The sequence below is a fragment of the Macaca mulatta genome, chromosome 3 (genome assembly GCF_049350105.2).
Source record: "Macaca mulatta isolate MMU2019108-1 chromosome 3, T2T-MMU8v2.0, whole genome shotgun sequence".
NCBI classification, from domain to species: Eukaryota; Metazoa; Chordata; class Mammalia; order Primates; family Cercopithecidae; genus Macaca; species Macaca mulatta.
Window position 1 is genome coordinate 10,053,379 of NC_133408.1, and position 17,412 is coordinate 10,070,790.

Genomic DNA, 17,412 nt, shown 5'->3' on the forward strand with positions numbered 1-17,412 from the left:
CCCTTCACTCATTTCTTTATACATCGTACCCTGCAAAACAAGTATTTTCAAAGGTTTACTCCAAACTAATACTTCGAACTCTCTTCTCTGCTCAAACTTCTTACTCAATATCCAGTCTAACAAGCTGCTGGGTGGCTGTCTACAGTGCCACATCCCTGCCTCCATTCTCTGTGCCTACAAGTCCTCATCACCTTCCTGCACCACGTGTTACCCGCTTCAACTTCCATCTCTATTCCTGCACCACCATTCTTTCAGTAATTTCATTAGAAGCTGCTGATTTTATCTACTCTAAATGGTCCTACTAAATCCTATCCATTTTCAAAGTGCCTCATGCCTTTCCATTCCTCTCCATGCTCACTTTAGTCACTTGAACCAAGTCCTTAATTCACCTTAAGTATTACAAATGCCTCCTAGAATTAAGTACCTCCTAGGCCTGACGGTTCTATCAGAAACTCTAGGGCAAGTTCCCTAAACTACATCAGATTCTACTTCCAAAAATCCTGATTCAGGAAGCCTGGACAAGGACCTAAGAATATGTGTTTTGTTTTAACAAGATGTTACAGATGAATCCTGGATCCAGCCAAGTTTGGGAACCACTGTGCTTAAAAACCCCTATCCCCTGCCCTAATTTATTTTGCATAAAACTACTACACATACTTTTCTGAGACACAGAACTTTCAACCTGGATTTAACCCCTCTATAATTCAGAAACATATGATCTTATTCCTCTGAACTCACAGTTCAATGTGACATTCCATAAAATGCATTTAAGCCCCTTCTGCATTAGTGTTTATTTCTTTAACCTAAAATTTGCCCCTTCTTGCCTATCCATCTTCAAGATCACCTCAATTTGCCTTCATCCAGTTTAAAGTCACTCCAGCCTCTCCTCTTAACTTCCATTTATCTCCTGCTATATTCTGTTAATTATTTATGTTATATACTCACTCCAGTGGTATTATCTACGACTTGGTGGAAAGTGCCACTAGATCTCGTATTTCTGTATCGCAGTACATGTTCAATAAACAAACTGGCATAGCAGAATACAACAATGAAAATACTGCTTCATGTAGAAAAAGTGGGCTGTAAAGCAATACGCAGATAACATGATTGTAATTGTTTTTCAAAAAGAGAAAAGTAGTTATCTGCAGGAAAAAACTGGTGGATTATACACAAAATGTAAATAGTAGTTATCTCAGAAGAGAAAAACTGCAAGGAATTGTCATTCTTATCTGTATTCTCTAAATTTTCTAAAATGAATGTGTATTTTGGGATGAAATTAAAATCTTAAACCTAGAATCTTAAACCTTAAAACTGTTACCCTGGAATTTTCTCAACCAAGAGACATTCTATAAAAATGACTGGCACACTACCATGTCAGCAGTCACACTGTCACAATCCTAATACATATGACATTTGTTAATGTCAACATTTCTACACCTATACTTCAAAATTCCATTGGCCTCACTAAACTGAATATACAATTTCTGGGACCTCATTCACAGACTTGCCAAATCAATTCTACATGAGTATGCTATCACTCTACCTGTATGATAGGTGGGGTTTTTATTTGTTTTCTTGTTTTGGTTTGTCCTTTCAGTCAAAACTACAAACCTTCATGTAGTACATGTAGTATAACTGTCATATTTTTTTCTCTTTGGGGGGGGGTGGGAGGGGAGACAGAGTCTCACTATGTCACTCAGGCTGGAGTGCAATGGTGTGATCTCAGCTCACTGCAACCTCCGCCTCCCAGGTTCAAGCGATTCTCCTGCCTCAACCTCCTGAATAGCTGGGATTATAGGTACACACCACCACGCCCGGCTAATTTTTTGGGTTTTTAGTAGAGACAGGGTTTCACCATGTTGGCCAGCTGGTCTCAAACTCCTGACCTTGTGATCCACCCACCTTGGCCTCCCAAAATGCTGGGATTACAGGTGTGAGCCACCACACCTGGCCTTTTTTATTTATTTATTTAAAGACAGAATCTCATTCTGTCGCCCAGGCTAGAGTGCAGTCGCACAATCTCAGCTTGCTAAAACCTCCGCCTCCCAGGCTCAAGCAATTCTCATGCCTCGGCATCCCTAGTAGCTGGGATTACAGGTGAGTGCCACCACACCCAGATAATTTTTTCTATTTTTAGTAGAGACCGAGTTTCACTGTGATAGTCAGGTTGGTCCCGAACTCTTGTCCTCAAGTGATCTGCCCACCACGGCCTCCCAGAGTGCTGAGATTACAGGCTGGAGCCACAGTGCCCAGCCAACTGTCTTCTATTTTCTGTGTAAGTCCAGGAGATAAGCAATAGGTGAGAAAACTGGAATTAACATCAAAATAAGCCGAGCATGGTGGCACTCACCTGTAATCCCGGCTACTGGGGAGGCTGAGGCGGGAAGACTGCTTAAGCCCAGGAATCTGAGGCTGTAGTGACCACCTATGATCGTGCCACTGCACTTCAGCCTAGGTGACAAAGTGAAACTGTCTCTAAGTAAATAAATAAATCTTGGGAATAAAGTTCTAGAAAGACCTGTAAAACACCATTTTAACCCCTCCTCTCCATAAGCAGAATAAAATCCTAAATATAGTGAAAATTTACCCATTTCAAAGAATTGTCATGATAAACCATTTCAATAGCTTCCAATCCCTAGTCATAAATTATCTCCTAAATTCCTTTATACCAACTTAAGTTCACACTGTTTTTGCTACATTCTGAAGAACAGAAAATACCTACACACAGCCTACAAAACACTCTTCATATGCACAAAGACTTACTCCTCAGCTGCTTCTCCCACCGAACAGCAAGACTTTCCATCTCTCTTCTCAAATCTTATTAACAAACCTCAGTACGTTTTTCTTGCTCGAATCTCATGCTTTCTCCATTTATGATCCCCACAGCTGTACACAGTCTAAGCATGAGTCCTGGCAAATGTGGTTGTCCCTATAGCCTTCAAAATAGTCTTTATGTCTGTAGCACAGATTCACATTCCTTTTGTAAGCCATTTTGCTTCATGTTCAATCTCTACTTTAAGAAATCCACCTTATAACAGAAAATACAAAATATATATACAAAAGTTTATCATTGAAAACTGAATGTTATAAATAAAAAATGTTCAACACAAAGGTAACACAGATACGATGTTGCTGTTTTTTCTTGATCACTTGAATTCTTCTGAAAGCTTCACTACATGAGGGGGAAGTTATACCATTATATTAGAACAGACTCAAAGCCTTTCCCAAAGCAGTTTTAGAAAAGTAAAATAAATACATAGAAAACACTCAAAGAAAGCATTTAAGATTATTCATAATGAATGTCTTTGGCTAATAAAATTCTAATCACTAATTTTTTACACTTCTCAGTGTATTGCAATTTTTATAAATATATACATCTTTTATGAGGAAAAAAATGGTCCAAGAAATTCAGCTTCGATCTTAACATTAAAAAGTCCCTTCATCATGAACTCTAACTAGGGGCCACAATAAGTAACCACTAAGCACTTTCAATTTTTTAAACTCCAACAAAGGTAAAAAGTTCACGACAATGGACAAATATATTTGTTTTTTAAATCAGTTAATATCCTGCTAGCCATCACCATCCAAAAATAAGACCCAAAAAAGTGCTTGGCGCTGCTTAATCTGGCATTCGAGGCCCTAAGGCACCAGTGATGCTCCAGAGCCAGCCTGCCCCAGCTGAACTCCTGGCTCCATGACTTACTGCACCCACAAACTGCTGTATTATCAAAGATGTGGCACCTGTAGACCATTTAAAACACTGCGCACAGTAAGTGATCAGTACACAGCTGCTTCTTTTTACCGTTATATTTTAAATTACTATTACCTCCACCTTTTCATTCTGTCTCCTAGTACACATCTACACTCCAGCCACAATCAACAAAGTCCCACTATCCAAATACCACTCTTTTGCTAAGGCTACTCCATGGGTCTTCTTTATCCACCTCTGCCTGTACATGCCACGTCCAAACCCAATGCCAGTGCTGTCTCCCCCAGAAAGTTTCCCACCACACACTTACAGACATGACCCTGGCACAGTAGTATTTATGCCACCATTACCACCCTAACCCCATTCTGCCTTGAACTGCAGGTAACTGCATGCATGTCAGCCTCTAGCCCGGGAAGTGGAAAAAGCCCTGTTCACCTCACCCTCCAGAAGGCTAACAGTCTCAACTACAGCTGACTATCAATACAGGAGTAAAAGAAAATCATAACCATCACACCAATTCATCTCCTAAAACATCTACTTTAGGTTGCTTTACTGAAACAAATGTGAGTTAAAATTTGTAAATATTGAAGATGAGATAAGTAAGCAGAGTTAAGTGATACTTGTAACCTAATAGTGAACAAATGAGTTTGCTGTGGTTTAGCTCTATAACTCAATCCAATGCAAAGGGCACAAAAGCTAGTACTTCTGCTATAGACAATGATTGTTCTATGTGCTAAAAAAAATTTATATAATTATCAACTCTATAGTTTAATCAGATAAATCTTGGGAATTACTCTGGTTTGTTTCCCTTTAAATACTAAGCCTCTTTTCTAAAAAGAGTATTTTTAAATGTGGCATTACTTACACTAAAAGCGTTAGAAAATCTGATGGGCAAAACACTGAGAACTGCTGAAGCCAAGAGACTAGGGACATGAGAGCTCATTATAGTATTCTCTCCACTTCTGTGTATGTTTGAAGTTTCTTGCAATTGAAAGTTTTTCGAAAAATTAAAGTATGTGAGAAAAGTGTCAGAAGTACAGTCATCTTCAAACTACAAAATAAGTGAGCTACTGGACAAAAGAAGCTAACTAAAAGAAATTTAAAGAATCCACGACACTTTGTGACAAGAGAGCTTACAAATATACCATGACTGAGCAAAATGTGTGGGATTTTCTTGTTTCTCTTCTGGGAAAGGGAAAAGGGTTAAAATAGCTTGGGAAACTATTATTTATGAAATGCTGTTTTTTAACTAAGTCACTAACAAAGATGTGCCTACGTAAGCTTTGATTTCTATAACTTTTTTTTTTTTTGAAGCATTCACTGCGTTAACACAAATGTACAGCTGTAATGTGAAACTTCAGGGAGCCGGGGTAAAACTGCCTTTCAGATGTCATCAGTTTTGAGGGATTGATACAGCTCAAACTTCCTAGTGCCAGCCTGGGCAATAGAGACGGATTCCACCACCAGTCTGATTAGCTGCCCTTCTCTCGCTGCTCTTAGGGGGAAAAACTACACTTCAGCAACTTCCCCCAAACTCTCTTCTTGCTACCCAAAGTCATATGTGATTTTTATCTTCATACTTTTTCATATTAAAAACAACACATTCTTCATGATATCTAAGAGATGAGTTATACAATTTAACCCAGAATTTGTTATATTGAGAGCTAAGAGGTTTTCAGTTTCATTTAATTCAAATCAATCCTTTACCAAATGTGGAAAGTGAGGTCTAGAAAGGTTATATGCCTTACTTACGAGTATCTGAAAGTGACAAAAACTTTGAAGAGGTTTAATCATAAAACCAAACTGATTTGCCATTTTAATTAAGCATTCAAACTACTCTGTTACAGAAGTACAGGTTGAGCATCTGTAATCCAAAACGCTCCAAAATTTTAAATCTACTGAGCACAGACATGATGCTACCAGTGAAAAATTCCACACCTGACCTCATATGATGGGTTACAGCCACAGCCCAGTCAAAACTTTACTGTGTGCACAAAATTACTGAAAATATTGTATAAAATTACCTTCAGGTCGTCTACGGTATATAAAACATAAGTGAATTTCATGTTTTGTCTGAGGTCCCATCCCCAACATACCTCACTACATATATGCAAATATTTCAAAATCCAAAACAGTTTTACTCCCAAGCACTTCGAATCAGGGATACCCAACCTATGTGTGTAAATATACCTGTGTATAACAAGAATATGAGCACTTATATATAAATGAAGATACAAAGGAAAATGTCCGGAAGAAAAAACAGCAAACTTTTACTAGTCAGGCCAATGGGCCTGGAGAGCTAAGGGGGTAGCAGTAGGCAGGAGTTGTAAAACATCATTTAAAAAAAAAAAAAAAAAATCAAAATTATTTTAAACATCAACTCAAAAAGAATTTTTTCTAAATTTAGGACATTAAAATTTTCACTAGTAAAAGTCACTATTAAAGATATATATATACACAAAATATTTTTTTTTCTTTTTTGGAGACAGAGTCTCACTCTGGAGCCCAGGCTGGAGTGCTGTGGCATGATCTCAGCTCACTATAACATCTGCCTCCCGGGTTCAAGCAATTCTCATGCCTCAGCCACCCAAGTAGCTGGGATTATAGGCATGTGCCACCACACCTGGCTAGTTTTTTTATTTTTACTAGAGACAGGGTTTCACCATGTTCACCATGCTGGTCTCGAACTCCTGGTCTCAAGTGATCCGCCTGCCTCAGCCTCCCAAAGCACTGGGATTACAGGCTTGAGCCACCGCACCCTGTCCCATCACTTTATGTTTTCTAGAAGGTAGTAAGGGTGTGTTGGTGGCTGGGGTCTCTAGCTGAAGAAGAGAGAAATTTTTCTATGTCTGGTAACGTCCTTATGGATATAAACCTCAGTTAACCGGAACAGCTATGGAATGTATGCTTCTGGTTAACTAAAAGTTAACCAGTAAACACTCTGTAGTAACCATGACAGAAAACGCTTCTGTTTTAAAAAGTATGGTATGCCAGAGATTAAGTTAGTGTTTCTTGATATTTGAAGCATTTCAAATACCTCATGTGTTTTACTGAACAATTACAACTGGATGTAGCCATACAAGAGACAAGAAATGGCTAACATTGGTACATCCCCTGGAATTTGTAAGAAATAAATACATATATTATCCTTTAGAAAAAAAAAGGAATGACCATACATACATATGGATACACTTCAATAACATCAACAGTGAGAACTTATTTATGCCTATTGACACAACTGAGAAACAAGTTTACATAACTGAACACACACCAATAGTACTCTAAAAATCACATGATGCCATGACACTGGATGATGCCCAGCACTGGAGATGTAGGGTGAGGCTTGCTGCCGCTGTGCCTCCACCTCGTGGACCTCACAGTACAGTGTACGAAACAGACAAAAATCACACTAATGTATGACTACACACACACCATACACCATGCTAAAGTTACGAGGGAGGGAAAGATTGCTAAAAGAGGGAAACATTTAGATTTGGGGAAGGAGGACTGTCAGAAATAACCTTTCTGATATTTGACAAGGAAGACCTGAATATGTAGTCTTTGTATCCGTAAGGCTTCCTAAGCTCACGATTCTTTTCAATCCTAGATCCACATAAAAAAGGTTAGTGAGAAAGTTCAAAACTCCCGAGAAAGTAATAGGTGGGTGGGGATCTGGAGGTACCAAGGCTGTGCAGCCAAGACAATGAAAGACTGAAGAAGCAGTCACGGGGATAGATGCCTTCAAATAATCAAGCAAGTCTCACAGAGGTGGGATGACTTGACTCGCTCCCTGTAGTTCAAGAAAACAGAACTAAAGCCAAGAATTAGGAAAAGGATGCAGGAGACTATGCAGAAAATAGATAAATGAACAAAGACATCCAATAGTGGGACAGCTGCTTTATGAATGGCAGTCCCCAGTCATTCCTGCAGAGCTTGGGACCCACAGCGTTTGCCTGGGCCATGATTCCAACCCTAGATGGGAAGCGGGATTCAACTGCTCTAGAGTCCTCTCAGTGGGGCTCATCTTTACCCAAAGGCTGACATCACTAAAAAATCATTTAAATATCTACCTACTCCATGAAATATAATCAGAACAGCAGCTAAAATTTAAAAGAAAACTGTCTCCACCACTCAGCTTTTTTTTTCATCCTTAGATTCTGTACTTTCTGAGAATGTTCATGCCATGAGAGCAAAACCGTATTCTGCAATCATGAAGCTGGATACTTGCTTATATTGAACCATTCTAAATCCATACATTCCACTTCACAATCCCACCCCAGCCATGCTCAATAGGAAACTAACTGTATTAATCCTTATATTCCTCCAAGCACCTGCAAAGAACCTGTACGCCTAACGGGTATTAAACAGTAATCCTCACATATCTTGCTTCTGTACAAGAAAATAACTAGTACTGATATATCCACTTTAAACAATCACAAAACTGAAGAAAATATTTGAGCCAACTGTTTTCTGACAATCAACAAATGGTAGCCCAACACTGTGACCCCTGAAGGGTCATGAGTCTCCTGGTTGTCTGGGAACAATTTCCCAAAATGGTGAAAGGAACTGGAGGCTCAGTAAAGCATGACGGGCATGCTGAGATGTGAAGGTAAAGCTTAGAGTTCAGGCGTCTGAAGCTGTGTGCCAGAGAGAAGGGAGGTGCACAGAAGGGGATCTCCAGAAGTCTGGATGTAGGAGAGCCATGAGGACCAGAATGCACATGGGCCAGGTGAAACAACCTGAGCCACAGATAGATTACTTAAAGGCTGAGACCAGAACCAAAATGACAGACAATGAGCAGGTCTGGGGTATCTGGGGTCCCTGCCCAACCACAGAGAAGAAATCTCATTAACACCCTGTGATAGTTAACTTTTTGTGCCAATCTGCCTAGGCCACAGGGTGCCCACACATTTGGCCAAGTGTTACTCTGCGTATGTGAGTCTTATGACTGCTCCGCCTCCATTGTCACGTGAGCCAATTCCTTATATCAATTTATATTTATTTACTTATGGATATATACATATATATACTGTGTGTGTGTGTGTGTCTGATTGGTTCTGTGTCTCTGGAGAACCCTAATACACACCTCAACATTCCCTTCCTCCTTCAAGACTAAGAACCACACTCTAGCATACAGCCTACTCCAGATCAGTACCAATAATGTCTAAAACCAAATCCAGACAAGAGTCACAAGAAAACCCAGTTTGAAAGTCATGGCCCACCATATTAGAGAGGGTAAGGAACCATCCTGAAGTTACCTAAGGTAAATAAATTTTGCCTTAATAAAGTATAAAACCAAGCCTACACAAGTTCAAGGTGACCAACCAGACTTTAGAACAAAAATCAACCTTCTTAGGAGGAAAAAAAAACAGTATTCATCAAAAGTCAGGAGGCAAGCATGCCAGGCATGGTTTGGGAGGCTAAGGCAGGATGGCTTGAGGCAAGGAGTTCAACAACAGCCTGGTGAACGTAGTGAGACCCCATTTATACAAAAACATATATATATATATATATATATATATTTACAGTTATATTTTTTTTTGTTTTTTTTAATTAGCCGAGCATAGTGGTGCACACCTATAGTCCCAGTTATTCAGGAGGCTGAGGCGGGAGGACCACCTGAGCTCAGCAGTGTGAGGTAGCAGTGATCTATGACTACGCCACTGCACTCCAGCCTGGGTGACAGAACAAGACCTTGTCTCTGCTGTTGTTGTTTAATACAAAAATAATTAGAAAGCAAGCAAAGAAACAGAAAAATGTGATCAAATTTAAGGGGGAAAAAGGAGTCAGTAAAACACCAACCCCATGTTAGAACAGATGTTAAATTTAGCAACAAATATTTTAAAGCAGCTATTTTATACATTCAAAGAATTAGGATTATTTTCAAAACCTTAAAGGAACACATGGTCTTTAATGTGTGAACAGACAGGGGATCTCAGCAGAAAAATAGAAACTACAAAAAAAGAACAAAAAGAAAACTCTAAAAATGAATAACATAATAACCAAAGAGCAAAATTTACTAGATGAAATTAATAGCATATTGAAGATGGTAGAAAAAAAAAATCAGCAAACTTGGAAGACAGATCAATAGAAACTTATCTAACCTAGGCCAGGCACAGTGGCTCATGCTTGTAATCCCAGCATTTTGGGAGGCTGAGGGGGGAGGATCACCTGAGGGTTGAGAGTCCGAGACTAGCCTGGCCAACATGGTGAAAACCCATCTCTACTAAAAATACAAAAATTAGCCAGGCATGGTGGTGCATACCTGTAATCCCAGCTACTTGGGAGGCTGAGGCATGAGAATCCGCTTGAACCTGGGAGGTGGAGGTTGCAGTGAGCCAAGATGGCACCACTGCACTCCAGCCTGGGCAACACAGTGAGACTCTGTCTCCAAAAAAAAGGAAAGGGAAAGGGGAAGAAAATTGTCTAATCTAAAGAAGAGAGAGAAAAAAGACTAAAGAAAACTGAATAGACCCTGTGGAACAATATCAAGTTGTATAATGCATGTAAATAAAGTTACAGAAAAAAAAAAAAAGGGACAAATATCTGAAGAAACCACTGCTTAAAATCTTTCAAATGATAACCATACCCAGGCACAGCAGAGTAAAACAGCTTAAACCAGAGAAAGAGAAAATCTTGAAAACAGCCAGAGAAGAAAAGACTGGTGTATTGAGGGAATAAAGAGAGTAATTACCACTTACATCTCATCACAAATAATGGAAGCCAGAAGACAATGGAACACCATTAAAGTGCTAAAAGACAAAAAGTATCAATCTAGAATTCTATATTCAGTGAAAAAACCTTCAAACTCAAGACTGAATACAGACATTTAGAAATTAAAAATTTTAAGAAGGAAAAAAAAAGAAGTCCTTGCCAGCAGACCTGCACAAGAAAAGCTGGAGAGTGTTAGGGCAGAAAACTGATACCAAATGGAAACCAAGTTTTCACAAATATTTTTTCCTTTGGATACTTACATTTAAAAACTGAGTTTTAAACAAAAATAAATTTCAGTTGTTTAAAATACAGCTTAAAGCAAAAATACATGGCAGCAATTGCACAAAGGGATGGCAGATAAATCAATCTGATGCTCTTTATGGCTATTATATTTGGCAACTGGGGAATGGGAAGTGGGAAGTGGAAATTGTCAGTGTGAAGTAGGAGTTGGAACAATATTGACTCTAAATATCTGAAAATAGGTAAATGTGTATATCCCTCAAAATGTAGAACACCTTCCAAAGTTCATGTGAAGAAGAGCTTATACACAGTAATTACGAAAGATACAAAGAATCTTTCATTACAAAAGAGAAACCAAATTTCACACCAAAAGAACTACAATTGGCCGGGCGCGGTGACTCACATCTGTAATCCCAGCACTTTGGGAGGCTGAGGCGGGTGGATCACCTGAGGTCAGGAGTCCCAGCCAGGCCAACATGGTGAAACCCTGTCTCTACTAATAACACAAAATTAGCCAGGTGTGGTGGGGCACACCTGTAATCCCAGCTACACGAGAGGCTGAGAAAGGAGAACTGCTTGAACCCAGGAGGCGGAGGTTGCAGTGAGCGGAGATGGTGCCATTGCACTCTAGCCTGGGCAACAAGAGCCAAACTCTGTCTCAAAAAACAAACAAACAAACAAACAAAGAACTAGAAATAACAAGACTACCGAAAAGCTTCAAAATATGTATCTCAAGGTGTAGAGAAATAAAAAGTACTTTGTAAAAGGTAACACAAAACAGGCAAGTTCAAGAAAAAAACCAAGTATTAAAATTAATACACACACACGTTTATGTTCACGATTGGCTCATGACTATGAAACCTTCCACTGGCACCTAAGTGTGAACATATTTTTATTAAACACCACATATGCTTATATTTTATTCACAGTGAGCTATATTAGACTAGTCCAAAATTACGTAATATAGCATAATAAGAAAAATATAGTCCAATTATAACCTATTTTCTTCTTTTTTTTTTTGACAGAATCTTGTTCTGTCGCCCAAGCTGGAGTGCAGTGGCACGATCTCAGCTCACTGCAACCTCCACCTCTCAGGTTCAAGCAATTCTCCCGCCTCAGCCTCCCAAGCAGCTGGGACTACAGGCGTGCACCACACCTGGATAATTTTTTATTTTTAGTAGAGACAGGGTCTCATCATGTTGGCCAGGTTGGTCATGAACTTCTGACCTCAAGTGATCCACCCACCTTAGCCTCCCAAAGTGCTGGTATTACAGGCGTGAGCCACAGTGCCTGGCCCCTGTTTTCAACTTTGATTCAACCAAGCAACTTTAGAAAGGGTACAATCATAGTATATTTCTGGCTACTTTTCTGCGATCTGCACCTTCTCAGTCAATAAAATTCCTAGATTGCTAAAATAAATTCCAATCATTCATATCATTTCCCTAAACTCAGACTCATTTTTAATACTTGATAAAAGTTACCATTGTCAGCTTACACTGACCCTAAAAGAACAATAACTTCCATTATTTAGAGAAAAGTAGCTCAAAACCATTGTTATAAAAAACAGATTAGGTGGTAAAATTTTGGGAGCTGTCTCCCAATTTGGATCTCAAATTTGGATCATCAAGTTAACACTAAAAGTTACAAAACTATCACTAATTCTTATTACAGCTGGAAGTATACTTATATCATATCTAAAAGTTGCTACTTCAAAAGCAACCTTCCTACTTTTACAAATAATTTATAGATAAGCTGGAAAATGGTCCACCAAAAGATATCTACATCCTACACCCTGAAACCTATAAATGTTGTATTTGGGGGAAAAAAGGTCTTTGCAGGAGTGATTAAGTTGAGAATCTTGAGATGAGGGGACTATCCTTCATTATCAAGGTGTGCCCTAAATGCCATCACAAGTGTTGTGAGAGAGAGGGAGAGGGGCAAACTGACACAGAAAGAAGACAACACAACCATCACAGGAGAGATTGAGGTGATGTGGCCACAAGTCAAGTAATGCTGGCATCCACAAGTCAAGAAGTACTGGCAGCCACTAGCAAGTGGCTCTGAGCCTCCTAAAGAAGCACAGCCCCTGGCCCTGCCAACACCTTGATTTAGGCTCAATGATTCTGATTTTGGACTTCTAGCCTCCAGAATTGTTAAGAGAATAAATTTTTACTGTTCTAAGTCACTAAATTTGTGATTTGTTACAGGAGCCACAGGGAACTAATACAAGGAGGTTAAAAAAAAGTTCCAAATGTTCTTAAGATAGGTTCTACAAATGTCACCTATGAAAAATGCTCCAACCTGTGTTTGTATTCTTAATTTGCATACTTGGATGAAACACTGTGCTTAATCTACATCAACATCTCATTTGGAATCATGGACAGTCTCACTGCTTTCTCACGAGTACCTTCAAGCTTTAGAAAGACAGAACCACTAGAAGACATGTAACGTAAAATCTCCACGCCTCTCATGCTCAGTGAAACCCAACACTGAGCTACCCAATCCTGAACAGTACTTGTCAAGACAGTTGTCACATATTCTATTAAGAACAGTAAATGTTAAAATGCCACACAAAGACTGTCAATGACATGAAAGTCCAAACTGTATTTGTCTTTTTTTCACTAATTTATCCCTGACATCTAATACAATCTTTGCCAAATAAATCAACCTTTACATTTCCTGTAAAGATCCCCTACCACAAACTCTGCAGGGTTCCCGCACTCTTTTCCTGCCTGCATCCTCCAGCTTGACAATGAACCCACAGATCTCTATCCTCAATTTCATAATGGGGTAGCAGCAATCACACTCTTGTCAAAATCAAGGCAAACCAAATGCGCTGAAAAAGGAGGAAGAGTCTTACGGGTCTTATAAAAAAGGAAAATCCACTTATTTGAATATCCACACACAATCCAGATTTGGCCCCACCACTGCCAACCATTTCTAAGTTTTAAAAATCTCATGCTCTTTCCACTAAAGGGCTCTGCCTCTCTCTACTCACAAGAGTGTTGGGATTGATTAAAGTGACTTTGTAGGGAGTGCCCAGCCCATGGTCTGCATAACCAATCTTAGCTCTGCTTCCCTTGATTTCAGGGAATGGGACACATCCTTCATCTAGGCATGTTTCTCTATCATTTTACTTGCTACAAGGTCCTAGCAAATGCACCAGGGGAGAAAGAAGAGTCCTCTGAGCAACTGACACTGTTCCCTCTGCGGTAAAAAAATAAAAAATACGTTTCTCCTCCTGTCTCAAGCTGTGCTCTTCACAAAAGGATCGTCTCACATGTCCTCTCCGTTCCTCTGAACTACAATATATTCACAACCTGTCCTGTTATGGTTGTAGGATTCATTCATAAAAAGAAAATGATTCTTAAGGACATTATAATGATTCGTTTTTAAGTTTTCTCTCCTCTACTAGACTGTAACTTCCATATGTGCAGACAATGTGTCTCATTCAGCTTGACATCGCCAAAGTACAAAGCAGAGTCTTCCACACAGGACACCCAAGGCATCAAGTTGTCATGTGGTATTTTATAAGCTTTGTAAAAACAAAAATATCTATAAATTATTGTTTCTTCTGCTATTGGCAGTTACACTGGGCAGATAACTTTTTCTGAGTCTCTGTTCAATTATGCAAAATCAAGAAGCCTAGGGATTTACCTATTATTTCCCAGTTTATTTCTAAATGGAGACAATAGCACTTACCTTTCAGGGCTGTTGTACACAAAATCTTGCCAAACAACTTGTAATACCACCTAAAAATTTTTACGGTACTTTTATTTTTTTTTTTAAGAGACAGGATCTCACTCTGTTACCCAGGATGGAAGGCAAAGGTGCAAATCCTACCATACTGCAGTCTTGGACTCAAGACTGGACTCAAGCAATCCTCCCATCTCCAGAGTAGCTGGGATTACAGGTGCCTGCCACTGTGCCAGGCTGATTATTTTGTGTGTGTGTGTGTGTGTGTGTGTGTGTGTGTGTGTACACTGCAGGCTACAAATATATATATATAATTATATAAATATATATACATATATATAATTATATAAATAAATATATATACATATATATATATATATATATATATATATTTTTTTTTTTTAAAAGAGATGAGGTCTTGCTATGTTCCCAGGCTGCTCTCAAACTTCAAGCAATCTTCCTGCCTCAGCCTCCCAAAGTTTGCTGGGATTACAGGCGTGAGCCACTGTGCCCAGTCTTTTACGGTAATTTTAAATTTATGAAATAATTTAAAATACAACTCATCTCATGTTCTCCGAATCCTGTGAGGTACAGGAGCCAGGAAGGTATTAATTACGCACTTTCACATATAAGGTGATTGAGGCACAGGTAGCTAAAGTACTGGATCCCATACCACTGATAGCTGCATCACAGTCGCCCTGAGGGGCTTGTTAAAAATTCAGATTTAGGGCCCAGCGCGGTGGCTCAAGCCTGTAATCCCAGCACTTTGGGAGGCCGAGACGGGCAGATCACGAGGTCAGGAGATCGAGACCATCCTGGCCTACATGGTGAAACCCCATCTCTACTAAAAAATACAAAAAACTAGCCGGGCGAGGTGGCGGGCGCCTGTAGTCCCAGGTACTTGGGAGGCTGAGGCAGGAGAATGGCGTAAACCCGGGAGGCGGAGTTTGCAGTGAGCTGAGATCTGGTCACTGCACTCCAACCTGGGTGACAGAGCGAGACTCTGTCTCAAAAAAAAAAAAATTCAGATTCAGAAACACAACCATCAGAATCTCCAGAGGATAAGGCCTGAATCTATATTTTGAACAAGGATCCCAGGCAATTCTGAAACATGGCCAACTTTGGGTATTTAGAGTAAGAATTTGAAGCCCAAGAAGCCTGCTGATATTCAAGCAGCAGCTTCCTTTTACTGGACTAGTTTACTGAAGAGAACTATAGATTTCTGCTACGGAAAAGAGATGTCACTTGGGACTAAATGTGTACTTAAGTGCTCCTAAGAAACCAGCGTGTAGCAAAGTTCTAACTACTCTTCACCAGACTTTTCATTAGAGGGGACAAAGGTGCAATCAGGGCTGGTTAGTTTTAGGTTTCTAATTCATTTCAAAACTTGTCTTTCAATATACTACCCTTAGCATAACTTGCCAAAATAATTTACTTTTTGTATTAATTACCTAACTCTTTGCTAAACAAAAATAAGGAAAAAGGGTCCCCAGAAATATACTAAGAAATAGCTTCATATATACTAGTTGTGGCAGAGACTCCAGGCATCATCTTCCATGGTAACAGTAGCCCCACACATGATGGCTCAACTAGCTTACACCTCCCAGGCTTCCCTGTGGCTGCGTATGGCCATGTGGCTAAGTTCGCAGGGAAAGAATGTGAAAATAAGTGCCACTTCAGGGCCTTAGGACACTGAGTGAGCATTTCTACTCTGTCTCTGCACCTTCTACTCTGCACCTTCTGAGCTAGTGCAGAGACAACACACAAGGACTATGCCCTAGGGTACAGCGGAGGAACAAGACGGAAAAAAATGTGTGACTCCAAATGACCATGTGAGGCAGTCAGTGCCACCAACCTGGGCACTCACCCCAAGATAATTCCATGTTCTCAGAGCCATCAAATTGCTGGAACTATTACAGTGGCTCAACTGTTTACCGTAATTCACTACTCTCTACGTGATAACTGGAACTAATTCCTTCTCACAACTACATCAGTTGAGGACATTCTAATGTGTTCACCATACTTGATGACAAAATTCTGGACCCTGAAGGGCTCTCAAAGGGTCATCTACCAATTCTTCAAGTTTATAAACAACGAAAGTTAAGTCTACGGAAATTTGAAAACATGGTAGGTAGTAAGAATAGTGGACGCCAGGTCTCTTAACTTCCCAGTTCACTTTTTCCTCAATATTACGCTTCAGACTAGATTCTAAAATCATAGAACAGAGAATTACATTAAAAAAAAAAAAAACTTTGGATTAATTTCATTCACTGACGCAAAAAATAATCTACCCCAGCATCTGTCAATTGCCAAGCAATGTATTTTCAAGTGAATGGAGATATCCAGAGGACTTCGGTTTTCTGGCTAGACTATGCCTTTAGCTCTCCTAAGCCTCGACAAATTACACAGAAAACGGACAAACACAAAGAAGTTAACATTACCTTTAAGGACAGAAAAATAACTCAAAATTTGAAAATTTTCTTTAAAGAAGGTAATATATTAGAAACTCCTATTTCTCCCACTACTGCCCTCCATCCCCAACCTAAAAAAAGAAAAAAAGAGGCATTTTCATTTATACCCAGCCCAAAGCCACAAACGAAAAAACCCAGATAACAATATGCCTCCCATACCCCTTCTTCCTAGAGGACAAGGGCACAGGGGCCCTGGAGTCCACCCACTTCACCTACTGGCCTGCACTACACAGAAAACAGACACATGGGACCAGGAGTCACTCCCAGGAGGAAAGACAGGAATGACTTAAGAACATGTCCCTGAGAGAACACCTCCTGTGTTTTCTGTGGCATATAAAAGCCCTGGCTTGTCGTATGTTAACAAGGTGAAAAACATGAAGAGTTTTCAGTATATAATGCCATTATAAAGACAAAAGGTTTCCAAATCCCAGAACAGAGTCTATCCTAACAGGGCTTTATTCACAAGGATAAAAATCAATTGACTTGGATGCAAAATTTTACAGAGTAAATGTTTCCACCCATCTAGAATGTTTTTCTTTTTAATCCATTAAATGTAAGTAAAATCTTAGTATTAAAATAATA

The 17,412-nt window shown here is 39.5% G+C and overlaps 1 protein-coding gene across 8 annotated transcripts in view; it reads right to left on the reverse strand.

Annotated features, from left to right (window-relative positions):
• DYRK1A (dual specificity tyrosine phosphorylation regulated kinase 1A) overlaps positions 1-17,412 on the reverse strand; it is a 153,302-nt gene that overhangs the window by 100,833 nt on the left and 35,057 nt on the right. The window contains exon 1 of one of the 8 annotated variants that reach the window (XM_028844779.2): positions 2,351-2,368. The exons of the other annotated variants lie outside the window; for them this stretch is intronic. The gene's annotated coding sequence lies outside the window, so the exon portion shown is untranslated. Of the gene's footprint in view, positions 1-2,350; positions 2,369-17,412 lie in introns of those variants that run through there. 8 annotated transcript variants of the gene reach the window in all.